Source organism: Dromiciops gliroides, chromosome 2 (assembly GCF_019393635.1).
Source record: "Dromiciops gliroides isolate mDroGli1 chromosome 2, mDroGli1.pri, whole genome shotgun sequence".
Lineage (NCBI taxonomy): Eukaryota > Metazoa > Chordata > Mammalia > Microbiotheria > Microbiotheriidae > Dromiciops > Dromiciops gliroides.
In genome coordinates this window covers 268,133,499-268,147,698 of record NC_057862.1, presented here as the reverse complement: position 1 = coordinate 268,147,698, position 14,200 = coordinate 268,133,499, and the positions used below count along the sequence as shown (strand labels likewise).

Genomic DNA, 14,200 nt, shown 5'->3' with positions numbered 1-14,200 from the left:
TGTGGGCTTTGGACTCCCGCCCTGCCGGCCTCTGCGAGGTAGAAAGAAGCGCCTCAAGCTGTCGGCCCCTGGGGAGGCTTCAGAAACTATATAGGCCTAGGTAAGTCCCAGGCTTCCACCCCCCCCACCCCCGGGCCAGTAAATGAGCATTTCCGCCCCCCCCCCCCCTCCCCGCGGCCTGAGCGGGGGCCCGGGGCAAGGAAAGAAATCGGGGTAGGTTTCTAGGCAAGAAGGAGGGTGAAAAGAACCGTTCCTCCCCACCCCGTGGGGTAGTTGTTTGACTCTAGTTGCCACCTCTTTGGGGCCTCTATTGTTTTGATAAGAAGCTCACTAAGGCTTGTGCCATTTCTACCGCCAAATTTACAGCACAAATTCATATTACTACTTTATAAACTGTAGCCTCGTATACGTATTATTGATAAGAATCTAGCCAGTTTTCTCTTTAGTGTGTGTGTGTGTTAGATAAGACACATAATACTTATTGTGTAGTAGACATCCCTGTTGAGTAGGGACTGTGAAAGTGGGAGTGGTTTAGGAGAATGTGTAACCTCCTTGAGGATATTATAACGTGTTGGGATTAGGTTATTCCCAGATTACCTCTTTTCTTTAGGCATTCATTGTGTAGCAAGGAAGTTTTTTTGTTTTTCACACCCATAGAAAATGAAAATTGCAGATGTATGACTTCAGAAAAGTGTGCTAGTATAAACTAACAATCTGTGGCTCCAAAAAGAATTTATTGTTAAATAGGTTTTCATCAGGTAACTCCCAAGTGAAATCAAATTAGGTAATTTGGTTGTCTTTGAATTGAAATAGTTTGTGTCTTTGGTTGACTCTTGGCCATGATTTTTAGGGGAAAATGTCATTTTTGTTTGTTTTTCTTTTCTTTTTTTTTTTTTTTACTGAGGCAATTGGGGTTATAAGTGACTTGCTCAGGGTCACACAGCCAGTAAGTGTTAAGTGTCTGAGGCCGGCCCTGAACTCAGGTCCTCCTGACTGCGACACCTGTTTGCTTTTCTTTTAATTATTGCAAAGGATATTACAAAATTATTGTCAAGACATTTGATGGCATGAAATTAAGTTTTGGACTTGAAATCTTGATTAAGGTTGAGCTTTTTTTTGGGGGGGGGTGAGGCATTTGGGGTTAAGTGACTACTATATACCACTCTTTTCTTGTAAGATGAAAATTAGAGTTAGTCATTATTTTTAGAATAATACATTTTGAAGTAAATACGGAAGCATTCAGGATCCTGATTTCTAAAAACTTGAACATTAAAAAAAACCCACCACAATCAAAGCCTTTTATTCTTGGAACAAGTCCCCCCTCCCCCCCATTCTCTTCTTCTCCCCCTCCCCCTTTTGAGACTAGAACAATTAAGAGAAATATTGGAGGGGGCGGCTAGATAACACAGTGGATAAAGCACCGGCCCTGGATTCAGGAGTACCTGAGTTCAAATCTGGCCTCCGACACTTGACACTTACTAGCTGTGTGACCCTGGGCAAGTCACTTAACCCCCATTGCCCCCCCCCCCCCCAAAAAAAAGAGAAATATTGGATTGAGAGACATATGTTTGGGTGTGAATTTAGGCAGATAAAGCCATAATTACTTAATTGTGTAGAGTGTCATTCAGTTGAATGTTAATTTTTTTGTTTGTTTGTTTTTGTTTTTGTTTTTTTTAGTGAGGCAATTGGGGTTAAGTGACTTGCCCAGGGTCACACAGCTAGTAAGTGTTAAGTGTCTGAGGCCGGATTTGAACTCAGGTACTCCTGACTCCAGGGCCGGTGCTCTATCCACTGCGCCACCTAGCTGCCCCAGTTGAATGTTAATTTAAAATCTCTTGTGTGAGTTTAAACTGGGAACAATTTTAAATACTATTAAGATTTTTTTTTTTAGAGATAGGGATGGGACCGATGATAACTGTGAGCAAATTCCCTCTATCAAGTGTAGTTGAGCATGTTCTTTGCAATTTAGAATTTTTGGGGTTTCCTAGAATACTGAGAGGTTAAGTGACTTCTCAAGTCAAAGAGCCAGTAGTGTCAGAAGTGAGCTCTTCCTGGCACCAATTTTCCAGTCTCCCAGCTTTGAAACCCTAGGTATTATCCTCATTCACCCTCACCCGTATATCTAATAGGTTGCCAAATATTGCAACTTTTCTACCTTCACAAGTCATCTATCTTATCCCACCTTTTCTCGCCACATACAAAGCTACCTTAGTTCAGGTCTGTATCACCTTTCACCTAGATTACTGATGCAACCTCCTATCAGTAAATCAGGAATTATTTGTTATGTTCCTTCCATATGCCAGGCATTGTGCTAGGAAAACAAATACAAAGAATGAAACAATCCTAGCTTGCGTTTGTGTTTTAATGGACAAACTTACTTACTTACTTACGAAAATATATCAAGCCTAAGTATAAAGTGAATAAATGCAAATATGTAAAAGATAGTTTGGAGGTTAGGGGAAAGACAGAAAAGGCTGCTGACAGAAGATAATGTAAGGGCTTCTTTATAAAGGAAGAGAGGCCTCTAACTCTAATCCAGTATGTTACTGCCAAAGTAATTTTCCTTAACTATAGATCTGACCTTTTAATTTCCTTCAGTCAACTCCATTGGCTTCCTATTGTCTTTAGGATCAAATGTAAAGTCCTGTGTTTAATTTTTAAAGTCCTCTGCAATGTGGACCCAATTTATATCTTTCTGGTCTCATTGAACATTTACTGACTTGGACCCTATGATCTAACCAAATTGGCTTTCTTTCACTTCCTCACATCATACTCCATCTCTTGTTTCTGTCCCAAATTCCTTGAATATACTCCCTCAGCTCTGCCTCATAAGACTTTCTTCCTTTAGATGCAGCTCAATCACCATGTTCCACTTGAAGCCTTTCCTAATACCCTCTCCCTTTCAACTTCCTAGTGTCTTCCCTACCAAACAAAACTATCATGTGTTTACTTTTATTTATTCAATTTATATTTTTAGACATATGCACACATGTATATAATATATGTATAGAATTAAACAATTTCTACTCACAAGGAATTGATGTCCCAATGGAGGTAATAAGAATGTATATGCACATATACATACACACCTCTTATAATCTCCTCTGAGACTTAAATTCCTTGTGAGTAGGAATTGTTAAATTCTTGTTGCTTGTATTTCTGTCACCTAGCACACTGTATGACACAAAATAATTGTTTAATAAGAATTTACTGATTTTTTTTTTTAATTGAACCTGGCTCTAAGTACTACTAGCCAGTCTACCACTACATTTTTGAATATAAGATCTATAGAATTTAAGTTGGCTAGGGAAGCTTACTGAAACATCCGCCTCATTTTGCAGGTATCAGGAAACACAGACCCTGAGAAAATTACTTACTCGCGGTCATATAGCTTGTATAGCAGATTCAGAGATCTGAACCTGAATTTGTCCGACTCCAAATTCGGCATTCTTTTCCCTACCTCTTCCACCTTGTTTTTGCTTTTCTTTTTTTTTCTCTCTTTCTTGCTTTCTTTTTTTTTTTTTTTTTTGCGGAGCAACGAGGGTTAAGTGATTTGCCCAGGGTCACACAGCTATTAAGTGTCAAGCGTCTGAGGCTAGATTTGAACTCAGGTCCTCCTGAATCCAGGGCTAGTGCTTTATCCACTGCACCACCTAGCTGCCCCCTGTTTTTGCTTTTCTTAAAAAATGTTTTTTATAAACTCACAATATCATTAAAAAAACCTTCCACACACTCTTAGCTTTTGCACAGATACGGAGAAACTTATCAAAAGGAAACACTGTATTTCCCTTATAGGTTCAGTGGTTTGTTTATATTGAAATGAGGCTTGTTGACGTTGTAAGTTATGGGATTTTAGAATTTATTGAAAGTTGAACTAAGATTTTTCTTTAGGGGCACTATGGTGTAGTGGATAGAGAGCTGTACTAGAAATCAAGATGACCTAGGTCTAGCTTCTGACATAATGGCTGTGTCACCCTGGGCAAGTCACTTCTTTGTCAGGCAACTCTCCAAGACTGTTACAGAGAAGATACAGGCTTGTATTGGTAAAGGAACTGACTCCCTGCTAATGAAATCAGAGGTCCATTTCCTATCTCAAAAAGGAAAAAAGTAAGTACCTAATTGTAAATAATGGTGTTTTTAATGTCTCCCTCATTACATAGGGTGGCAGTATATTACAGTGCACTGTTTCAGAAGAGCACCCTGTTTCAAAAGTTAGAGGACCTTGGGGTTCAAATTCCAATTTTGTCACTACTTTCATGACCTTGGGCAAACTACTTAAACCTCCTTCAACCTTAGTTTCCTCTTCTGCAAAATGAGGGGGGTTGGACTGGAGAGCCTCTGAGTTCTAGATCTGTATGTTCTCATGACCTGGCATTTACTTACTGTGTAGCCAGACCTCACCGTAGGAGAAAAGCTAATCAAGATTTTACATGTTTTTCAAGAAGCATATTTATCTTGAGACAGCATGGAGCTGGCCTTGAGTCAAGAAGACCCAGGGATTCAAGTCTTCTGTGAAATATTGGCTGTGTAGACTTAGGCAAGTACCTGAACTCCCCCTGCATGTCCCAAGCAACTCTTGGAGTTGTAGAGAAATTGCAGCTATGTGTAAGAATCTTAAACCAGATGAAATCAGAGGTTCACTTAAAAAAAATTACAAGTGCTGTCCTAAGTTGGGAGGTTCTTTTTTTAGATCATCTGGTTCAACCCTCTATTTAATTTCTTTGAAGTGTGTGCTACCAAAGTAATTGCTAACTCCTGTTAGACCTGCTTTAATAAATGTAGGAGACTCATCTTTTGAATGTGTTGAACAATAATTGTATGCAGATAGATGCTTTTAAATACTTGATTCTCTTAAATGAGTTAATTGTGTCCTTCTTTAACCTTGTTCATACTAACTGGTTTAGCAACCCTCCATACCCTTTCTTTTTTGAGGGGAGGGAGGTTATAAAGTTTAGATGAAATGTCTGAATGATTGAGAAGGCAATATTTATAGCAATCTGAATGAATTATTATTGTATAGGAGGTGATACAACCTCTTTTTGATAATAGTTTAGTTCAACTTTCCTACCTTATGTAGGGAACTTCTGAATTAGATATCCTCAGGTGAAGTCAGGATGACCACTTGTTGGGGGATTGTTGTAGAGGGAATTTTGTACAAGTTCAGTACCTTTTATTTGTTAAAACACCTACTGTGTTCTAGGTGGTGGGGACTTAAATTAGTTATTGCCCCAAGGTTCTTATCTTCAAGTGGTAGGATACAGATGAAATAAATCAGAGTGTTTGTGTGGTTGTTTTTTTGGTGGTGATAGGGAGAAACCCTCTTTTATGAGGTTACAGTGAGAATGAGCTTTCAGTAATAGCTAGGATTTACATATTTATCTCATTTGATTTTTCAGAACTATCCTGTGAGATAGGTGCTATTATTCTCATTTTGCAGATGAGGAAACTTAGGTTGAAATTTTTCAGTGCTTTTCAGTGTCTGGGACAGAGTTTGAACTTAGGTCTTAGGTTCTGAAGTCCAGTCTTCAGCCAGTGAGCCTATCCAGTTACTTCTGAGAGAGCTTAGGGTTTCTAAGAGGCAGAGATGAGGAGGGAAGAGCCTTTTAGGCATGAGAGATGGACAGCCTACCTTGCACATAATAGGCACTTAATAAATGCTCATTGACTGACTGACTTCTCCTTTAAAGAAGCACATAGATGGGATATGGAACACTAGGCATGAGTACAAATGGTACAGTTTGGCTGGAATATAGAGTATGTGAGGATGGAATGGTGTGTGCCTGAAATATAGGCTGAACCTGGATTGGAAAAGGTCTTAATTTAAGAAAAATTTTATTGTAGAGGCAATAAGGAACCTGGGTACATTTTTCGCAACCCTCACATTCAGTTACACCACCCCATATAGGGCTGTGACCCCCAGTTTAAGAAGCTTTGATGTAGAGGGTTAATTAGAAGAGAGTGAATTGGATAGAGGAGCCCCTTAGGAGTATCATGCAGTAATCTAGGGGAGAAAGAAAACAGGTTGGGTATAAGAGATATCATGGAAGTAGAATTGGCAGTACTTGGCAACTAATGAAATATGTGAGGTGAGAGTAAAACATTTAGGAGACTTTTGAGTGTAACATTGGAGGGGTACCCTTAAAAGAAATAGGGAATTTTTGGAAGAAGAGTGAGGTTGAGGGAAAGACAATTTGGATGTATGGAGTTTTAAATTTCTGTGGTTTATATATAATTTAAGATGCAGTTCTGGAGGTTAGAAGAGAAATACAATGCTAAATATGTAGATTTGGGAATAATTTGAATAGAAATGATAGTTGAATCCAAAGAACCTAATGAAATGATGAAACTAGAGTAGAGAGAGATGAGAAAGGGGTTTTGGATACTGAGAATGATCAGTTATGACACATAGATTGGAAAAGAAACTTAATTGAGTAGTATCAAAACACAGGGATCAAAAGGGAAGGAGTGGTCAGCTGTGTCAAAATTTGTTGCAAACCTAGTCAGTTAAAGGAAAAGGCCAATATTGTATTTAATGATAGGTTATCCTGGTGACTTTGAAATGGCTTGAATGCAGTTGGACTAGATAGCTTGCTGCTCCTGGAAGCTGAAATTCTTTCCTTTTTAAAAATTTTTAAAAATTATTATTATTTTTTAACAGATTTGTAATCCCATTAACCTCCAGTGACAGTTTCACTAGTCCCTGCTTCTTCCTAAAAATCCTGTTTTGTAACAAATAATCATAGAAATAGTGAATGAAATTGTGAATTCATTGATACAGGGAGCTCCGGGTGAAGTTCCTGATCTGCAATTTAGGCTGGTCCTGACACCTTCTCTGCAGTTTATACTTCTAGTCTGATTTATCTGTTGAGGAACTAAAACAGGAATTGAGGTTTGTGTGTGTTGTATTTGCTTGGACCATTCTCAAAAATCTAATCAAAAGGGTTTTTTTAAATTGAAGAGATGGGGGAAAATAGCCTAGGTAAAAATCTACCAAATTAAGATTCTTTTTTTAAAAAGATGTTATCATCTTTATTTTATTTTATTTTTTTTTAATTTTTTTTTTTTTTTAGTGAGGCAATTGGGGTTAAGTGACTTGCCCAGGGTCACACAGCTAGTAAGTGTTAAGTGTCTGAGGCCGGATTTGAACCCAGGCACTCCTGACTCCAGGGCTGGTGCTCTATCCACTGCGCCACCTAGCTGCCCCCATCTTTATTTTTTACATATAAGAAACCCAAGGTGGCTAGCACAACTAAGTTTCTGAAGTGAGTTTCTTTTTTTTTAATCATAAAAGTATTTTATTTTCTAGTTACATGTAGAGATAGTTTTCAACATTTTTTTCTTTTCTTTTCTTTTCTTTTTTGCTTGGGGCATTGAGGGTTAAGTGACTTGCCCAGGATCACTCAGCTAGTAAGTGTCATGTGTTTGAGGCCAGATTTGAGCTCAGGTCCTCCTGAATCCAGGGCTGGTGCTTTATCCATTGTGCCACTTAGCTGCCCCCTCAACATTCGTTTTTATTAGATTTCTAGTTACAAATTTTTCTCCCTCCCTCCCTTCCCTCCCCTCTTCGCAAGACAGCAAACAATCTGATATAGGTCAAGCTAAGATATTTTTAAGAGAGTAGTCACAACCTAGGAGGAAGAAAAGCAGTAGTGATGTTCACAAAATTCACAGGAAATGAAATCAAAGGATGATTCAGAAAACCCATGGGTTCACAAATGAATAACAGGTAAGATGATCTAGCTATCAGAGACTTGTTAGAATAAAACACATGACTATAATATAGCTCTGGATGGATTTTAAAAGAAAGAAAATAAAGAAAAAAGGTAGGTAGGTAGTAGACTAGCAAGCACATAGTATATTAACACTATATACTCATGAAGAAATCCAAGAACTGGGGGAGGTTAGGGGAGAAATGGTAGAGAGAATTTGGGTAAAGATTAGTGAAGCAGAAACTGAAGTGATGTCATAATTGGAATATGTTACAGATTACCTAGACAAAAATAGAAAATAGTTTAGGAAACAGATCGCAGGCTTGGTTCAGATACATAGTAGTGATGGGACCCTTGTGATCTTGCTGGATTTCTCTCTGCCAAAAGATGGGCAGCTTACAATTTACTAATTTTACCATTATCTTTTTTTCCCCAAAAAAGATGGGGAGATCCTTGGGGAAGGAAATTTTATTCTGTATCTGATAAGAGCAAATCTTGGTTTCTGGAGTGGAAATGATGTGACCTTTTCAAGAAGTGAGTATTATTTCACTGTGGAATTTGTGATAGTGGTACAGTGGTTCTCAAGTATAGTCCAGGGACCCTTGGGGAGAGAGGAGGTCTGTGAGGTCAGAATTATCTTCATAGTAATACTTGGATGTTTTAATTTCTAATATGGTAAATATGATACAAGTTCTTTGAAGAGGTGTCCACAGTAGTTTTTAAATTTTAAAAAGGGGTTCTGAGACCTAAAAGCTTGAGAATCACTTGAGTAGAGGAAAGCTTCACGTTGTCTTACATCTGGATGATATTTTGGGTTTGGATTGCATGAATTAAAATTCTACTAAAGAATTCAGTTTGAGGATGGGGAGCCCTCCTGAATGAATTAATAAAAAGGCATTGACTAAGTACGTATTAGTATGTCCCAAACACTGTTTTAAGCATTTGGGATCAAAAGAAAAGGCAAAGATGGGTCTTCTTGCTCTGTAGGGCCTGTAGGCTCTGTGAGACTACAGTAAAATGGAGGAGATAACAAAATACAGGGAAATGGTGCCCAAGGAGGGACAACTTGGTTCAAAAAGTTACAGAGGGGGGCGGCTAGGTGGTGCAGTGGATAAAGCACCAGCCCTGGATTCAGGAGTAACCTGAGTTCAAATCTGGCCTCAGACACTTGACACTTACTAGCTGTGTGACCCTGAGCAAGTCACTTAACCCCCATTGCCCCCCAAAAACAAACCAAAACAAAACAAAAAAAGTTACGGAGGTGGTGAGTGGGGTTACACAGTCAAATCAACAAGCATTTATTCAACACCTAGAATACAAAGAAAGGTTAAAAACAGTCCCTATTCTCAAGGAGCTCACAGTTTAATGGTGGGTAGTTGGAGGAGGGAAAAATGCTTTAAAGAACAGTGGCAGTTGATTTGATCATGACCTCTGGCTTGGATTGCAAGGTGAATTTCTGAGCAAGATAAGTCAAAAGCATAATCATTTGTCTGAGCCAATTGAACCTTGGGTGGAATCTTGTAGAAAGCATAAGTATTGAAGATAAGTATAAAGGCAATATAAAGCCTAGTAATAGATCAATATGTGAAAAAATTATCATAGTGGCAGAATTCCTTATTCATGTCATTTAAATAAATGACAATTTTAATCTAATGTTGTGGGGGGGGAAATCTCCAACATGGCCAATTCAAATTTAATTTGTACTGTATAGCAACTATAAAAACTCACATGCCTTATTACTTGATTATTTTACGATTTTATATTTGTTTTTCCTTCTTTTCTGGCTGTGACTGGACACAAGTACAACATACAAAGATTTAGGGGAAGTATCATGGAATAATAAATGGTAGTTCTGGGCATTGGAAACTTTCATTTAAGTATTGCCTCTGACATATTCTGTTAGAAGGACTTTCCTGACAGTTATTATTAGTCCTTTTATCCGTGGTCTGCAAACTTTTTTGATCATGCATTCCTATCAGTAAAAAGCTTGTGAGCTTGTACGGCCAGTATGTTTATATTTACTTTAAAAATTAATTATGTGCATTTACTGTTCAATAATGTATACATTTTAGAACTTACACTTAGCTGTAAATTAAACAAGGATGAGAAAAAGATGAAATAATGTTTGATCTTACAGTAAATAGAGAGCCATTGGAGTTTGAATAGGGAAGTGATAAAATGAGACTGGTGTTTTAGGAAGGTTGCTTTGGCAGCCATATGGGGGATGGATTGGAGAAGAGGAACCTTAGACAGAGAGACCAATTTAGGCTATTACACTAGTTCGGGAGAAACATAAGGATCTGAACTAAAGTGGTGGCTGTGTGAGTATAGAATGCCAGGAGGGAAAGAAGTAAATAAGTATTTATTAAATAGTACCTGCAGTATGCCATGTACTGTGCTTTACAAATACCTTCTCATTTGAACCTTTACAGTGTTGGGAGGTAGGGGCTATTATTATTCCTATTTTATAGTTGAAGAAACTGAAGCAAACAGAAGTTAAGTGATTTGCCCAGGATCACACAACTTGTAAGTGTCTGAGGTGGGATTTGAACTTTGAACTGGGTCTTCCTGACTTCAGGCCCAGCAACTTTATCATCCAGTTCACTACCTAGCAAGAAATGTGGAGTAAGAAACAACAGTATTTGGTTACAGGAGAGTGAGGAGTCAAATGTGAACTGAATGACTGGAAGGATGGCAGTGTTTTCAGAAGAAATAAGGAAGTTCAGAATAAGGGTAAGTTTTTTGGGAAAGATGAGAGAAACAATACATATTTTTCAACAATTTATAATCTTTTCCTCCTCACTGCCCTTTCTCCATTGACCAAAAAATAAAAAATAAAACCCTCATCATAAATATGCGTGGTTCAGCAAAGACAGTCCCACATTGCCCATGGTTCTTGCATTTAATTTTTACGATTTCATTGGCAGTAGATGGGTAAGTGTTGTTTTTCATCTTCAGTCTTTTGGTTTCGTGATTTAGGTAGGTCATTGCATTGGTCAGAGTTCTAAAGTCTTTTAAAGTAGTTTTGTTCTATAATGTGGTTGTTACCATATAAATTGTTCTTCTAGTTCTCATTTCTGCTCCACATCAGTTCCTAAAGATCTTCTTGGAATCCTCTGGAATTGTACCTTTTGTCATTTCTTATGGTACAGTGATAGTCTATTATGTTCACATGCCACAGTTTATTTAGCCATTTCCCAATAGGAGGACAGACCCTAAGTTTCCAATTTTTGACTACTAGGAATAGGCAGCTATAAATATTTTTGTACATATAAATTTTGTTCTTTTTCATTAGTGACATACTAGGATGGCTGGGCTATACACAGCTTCACCAGCAATGCACTTAGTGTGCCTGTTTTCCTGTAGCTTCTCCAGTGTTTGCTCTTTTCCTCTTGACATTTTTGCTAGTGGAATAAGTTTGAGATGAAGCATAAGATTGTTTAAATTTGTGTTTTTCTAATGCAGATTTAGAGCATTTTCACATGGTTGTTTGATAGCTTGGATTTCTTCCTTTGAAACTTCCTGTTGGAGGAATGGCTCTTAGTAAATTTTTATTGTGTCCTCTTATCTTGGATATGAGGCCTCTATCAGAGGAATTTGTTGCAAAGATTTTTCTCCCTCATTTGCCTCTTTCCCTACTAATTTTAGCCACATTGGTTCTGTTTGTATATAATTAAAAATTTCCATTTTATCTTGTGTGATCCTCTTTATTTTTTTGTCATGAATTCTTCCCCTCTCCATAGATGCGAAAGGTAATTTTATTCTTGTTCTTCAAAATTTTTTAAATGTGACTCTTTATAGCTAGGTCATGTATCCATCTGGAACTTATCTTGGTATATGGTATGAGGTATTGATGTAAACATAATTTCCACAAGACTGCTATCTAATTATAATTTTCCTAGGAGTTTCTGTCAGGTAGTGAGCCCTTGTGCTGTGTCCCCTCCCCCCAATGGGTTTTTGGATGAACAGGAAGCTATGCTACTGGGTTTGCTTCTATATGTTGTATAGCTAATCTATTCCAATGGTTTCACATCTTTTTGCATCTGTACCACGTTGTTTTGCTTGCTACTTTTTGAACTACAGTACCTATTGCATCCTAACCTATATGACTTCCTCTGCCCCACCCAAAATGAAGGGGGGGAAGTGAGTCTTTTATTCATAGATCATTTCCTCAGAGCATATGTTAGCAGTAGTACCTACTATAGTCCTGAGAAAATGATCTGGGAGTATCTTGTATTCCTCTTTATCTCCTGCTTCTCTCTCTGCCCCCCCCCCCCAAATCATTGATAGGTAGGACATGGACAGACCTATCTGAAAGGTGATTTCTTCCATCTTCCTCTAATTTGTTCACCATGCCACAGTTGATGTCTTAAGTCGTGCCCATTTGGAAGTTATTTTGCTATACTGGGTAAGGTGTTGATCTCTAACTAGTTTCTGCCAGATTTCTGGCCAGTTGTCTTAGCAGTTTGTGTCAAGTATGATGGGTAGCTTAAGGTCTTTGGGTTTATCAAATACTAGGCTACTGTGCTCCTTTGTTCTGTATGTTGTGAACCTAATTTGTTCTTTGATAAATTCTCTTTGTTAACCAGTACCAAATTGTTCAAATGAGTACTGCTTTGTAAAATAGCTTGAGATCTGGTACTCCAGTGGCCTTCTTACTTTTTTAATTTCCTTTGAAATTCTTGACCTTTTATTTCTCCAGATGAATTTCTATATTTTTTTCTATCTCTGTCAAGTAATCCTTTGGCACTTCTATTGATTTGTCCTTGAATAAAGTAAACTAATTTAGTAGTAGTGTCTGCCCGTGAGCAGTTAATATTTCTCTATTTAAGTATATTTCCATAAATTGTGTTTTGTAGTAGTATTCACATAGTTTTCTGTGTGTCTTGGCAGGTAGATTTCCAAGTAGTTTTTAAAATGAAATTTCACTTATCTTTTCCTGTTGGATTTGATTGGTAATACAGAAATAATCATGTGGGTGTGTTTTTATATCTTTCAATTTAGTTGAAATTGTTTCAATTTTTAGTTGACTCTTGGTTTCTCTAAGTATTTTATTATCATATATCATCTGCAAAAAACTTTAATTTTGTTTTCTTATCCTCAGTTTCTTTTTCTTTTTTGCTATAGTTGGTAATTCTAGCACTGTATCAAATAGTATTTGCCTTTTTATTGATATTTTCCCCCTTTTTCCCCATTCTCCAGTACACAAAATTTGGCTTCATTGGAATTTCCTCAGTATTTCTTTAGTCCTTTATGATGGTGGTACAGTGGATAGAGTGATAGTCTGAAAGTCCTAAGTTCATATATAGCCCCAGATACTTAATAGTAGCAGTATGATCCTGGGGAAGTCACTTAATTTCTGTTTTCCTCTATTTCCTCAACTATAAGTATAGATCAAAAGCTCCTTAACTCACTGAGTTATTAAAGTGCTTAGCACAGTGCCTGGCATGGAATATGTGTTTATTTCCTGATGATGATAATAAAGTACACATTTACTAGCCAGGAATTAAAAACTATTTTAGAATATATTAGGAACAATTTTTTCCTTAGTAAAGAGAATTGATAAAATATGCTTCAATCTGTATTTAGATACCATCAGTTCTTTCTCTGTAGATGGATTGCATTTTTCAAAAGTGCCTCAGAGTTGTCTTGGACCATTATATTGCTGAAAATAATAAAGTCATTCACAACAGATCATCTTACAATGTTGCTGTTATTTTGTATACAGTACATTTCACTTTGCATCAGCCCATGTGAATCTTTCCAGGTTTTTCTGATAGCACTCTGCTCATCATATCTTATAGCACAATAGTGTTCCATCATAATCTTAATCCCACAATTTGGAATTAATCATAATCTCATCCCACAATTTGTTCAGCTATTCCCCAATTGATGGGCATCTTCCCAATTTCAATTCAACTTTTAAAAAAATCTCTTTTTGGGGCAGCTAGGTGGTGCAGTGGATAGAGCACTGGCCCTGGAGTCAAGAGTACCTGAGTTCAAATCCAGCCTCAGACATTTAACACTTACGAGCTGCGTGACCCTGGGCAAGTCACTTAACCCCAATTGCCTTACTTCAAAAAAAAAATCTCTTTTTGGATACCAACCTAGTAGTAGTATCACTAGGTCAAAGAATATGCATGGTTTTATAGCCCTTTGGCCCTAGTTCCAAATTACTCTATAGAATGTTTGAATCTGTTTACAACTTTACCAAGAGTGTATTAATGTCTCATTTTCCCCATATCCCCTACAACATTTGTCATTTTCCTCTGCTGTCCTATTACCCAATCCAGTAGGTATGAGGTAGTACCCAGAATTGTTTGACCTGAATCTTTCCAATCCATAGTGAGTTAGAGCATTTTTTTTATATTGCTTTGATTATTTCATCTGAAAACTTCATGTCTTTTGATCATCTATCAGTTGGGGAATGGCTTTTTTTTTTAAACAAATTTGACTCCTATATGTGTTTGAGAAATAAGGCCTGTCAGACA

General features: G+C 37.5%; 1 protein-coding gene across 3 annotated transcripts in view; it reads left to right on the top strand.

Annotated features, from left to right (window-relative positions):
* Positions 1–14,200, top strand: part of BAZ1A (bromodomain adjacent to zinc finger domain 1A) — a 209,331-nt gene that overhangs the window by 91,688 nt on the left and 103,443 nt on the right. The gene's annotated exons all lie outside the window — the stretch shown is intronic.